The following is a 2,643-nucleotide window of genomic DNA, read 5'->3' on the forward strand; positions in this document are numbered from 1 at the left end:
AAAATACTTGAACGTGAATCGGAATCTGACTATATCTAGGTCTGCCAATGGATGGGGCATCCGGCCCATCAAAGCCCACCCCCAACCCACCCAAGGTCTGGTCCAACATAACTTGGTTTGCATCAGATTGGATCTGGATATATATATGTTGGAAATATCTCAAACTAGTCCATGCTTGAATGATCATCATCATTGTGCTTACTAGACCTAGGGATGCAAATGCGTCAGATCCAAGATGAAGGTTTTGCAATTTTTTATTGTTTGGGATCCGACACGCCATGTATTTAGCTGTTCTTCATATGACATATTTGCATCCCTGACTAGACCATTTAGGCAGGATCCAGTCAGGTGATAATAGGTGTAAACCAAGGCATTCAATACAATTAAATTATCATGAATTTTCAAAATGACTCCTAACTTTCGGCATAATTCACAAATTCACCCAAATTTTGGAAATATTAAAAAAGAACCAAAATTTTGTTTATGTAGATAACAAAAACTATTATAAAATTAATTGCAGATATTACTAATCTATCTTGTATTAGTAGAAATTGTTATGATTTCGAAGCCTGTGCCTCAAAATCATAAGTGGCATCAAAGTTGTTTGTTGCAGGGCTTCATAGCCTCAAAGATGGTGAATATTGAGATGAAAAAATTTAATGGCAAATAAAACTTTGCACTATGATAAGATCTATTAATTCAACAGGATGTGTACAAGGCATTGTTCAAAAGGTCGAGTAAATCATCAATGAGACATTGGTTACGAGTGACAATGAATGAAATAATGTATAACGTCCTTGAGATAGAGTTTGTGATAGAGTTTTGAGAAAAACTAAAGAGTTTGTATATGATGAAGTCCATTACAAACAAATCTTATTGGAAGCAGCAACTCTATGATTTGAAGACGAAGGAATGTAGTAGTGTATTAGAATATATGAATTCTTTCAACAAGACCGTGAGTCAACTTTTGAAAATAGATATAGTACTTGGAGAGGATGATAAATCTTTAATCTTCTTTAAATCACTGTCCATAAGGTATGTGAATTTGAAGACTATTCTTTCTCATGGGAAAGAGAGTATCATGTTTGATTATGTAACTCTATATTAATTATTACTTGATAATGATTTTGAGAAGTCTAGCCCAGTAATCAACAATACGAGGACTTGGTTACGACAGATGATGATCAAAGACGATTCAAAGAGCATGATCAAGACTAAAATCGTAACGAAAATGATAAGTTCATTAGGACATATTGCTATTGCAAGAAATTAGGTCATAAGAAGATAAAGTGCATAAAGCATAAAGAAGATATGAAGAAAAGTAAGTCCAAGGATATTGATCGAGATTACAACAAACAGTTTTGAGGAGGATGAAAAAAGTTTAGTTGTCTCATCAAGTATGAATTCCTTCCATGATTCATGAATTTTATATTCTAGTTGTTCTAATCATATATATCATAGTATGGATATATTTGATTCCTACACTTCATGTGTGAGAAATGGTGCCCATTATAAAGTAGTAGGAATTGATACAGTTAAGATAAAAATGTTTGATAGAGTGATTCAAACTCTTGGTGATGTCAAACGTGGGACAGAATTAAAAAAGAACTTGATTTCTAAGTGCATTGGATTTCAAGGGTTGTGTATTTAGGGCAAAGAATGAAACCTTGGTTGTTAAAAGGCATGCACAAGTGTTTTTTATGAAGAGCAACCCTCGCTTCACTGAAGTGAGATAAAACCCCGAGTGGAGCCCCACAAGCACCTTGCCCTATGTGGCCCACCTCTGAAAGCTATGGACACACAAGTGAGCCAACAGGGTTTTATTCAGGGTCTTCAACTCAACACCTTCACAACCACCCTGTGGGCCACGCGGGTGACCCCCATGGTGGTAGGTATATACGGGTGTTGATGAAAGAAAAGATATCTGAAAACCTATATATACTAATTTGTTGGAAATGTTAGGGTAGTTGCAATATCTTATTCTTTAAAGGGTATTGTTGAAAAAAAGAAGACTTGCATGGATTAGATGAAAGAAATATGTTTGGTAGTGATGTCGATGTCATCAAGAGCTCTATAGTGAAAGTAAGGAAAACAAAAGTTCAAAGTGATAAAAGGAGTGAGAAAAACTTCGTTGCAGGTGGAGCATGAAATTAAGAAGAAAAAAAAGGAGTGATAGTTCTTTATCAAGTTCTCAAGTTCGGGATAACTCACTATAAAAGGTGGTTCAATTTCAAAGAAATACTAGTCCGGCTCATGGGCAATATACACAGGACGATGATGTGATAACATATGCTCTATCAACTGATTATGTGGATTCATGCATGAAAAATATGCCTTCTGCATGTGAAAATTGCAGTTAGTGCACGTTACCTTGTGTTGGGACGTTGCAAGTTCGAACCCCAAATGGTATCGTTGTATAACTGGTAGGGGTCTGCCTAACCCCAGCTTTCTCTGTCAAAAATAAATAGCTTTGCTTTGGCACTATATAGCAGTGAAACTGGGTTGTTTTGGGCCCATTTGCTTCAGCCCTTCTTATGTCAGATAGTTGGCTCGCTCTCATTAGATTAGTTGGAATAAGGGTGTAAACATGCTTGATCCAGGTGCGTCTGGATTCATTCTAACCTTGTAGCCTCAGGTTCATCA

This window comes from Nuphar pumila, chromosome 14, assembly GCF_984573655.1.
Source record: "Nuphar pumila chromosome 14, dmNupPumi1.hap1.1, whole genome shotgun sequence".
In the NCBI taxonomy this organism is placed as follows: domain Eukaryota; kingdom Viridiplantae; phylum Streptophyta; class Magnoliopsida; order Nymphaeales; family Nymphaeaceae; genus Nuphar; species Nuphar pumila.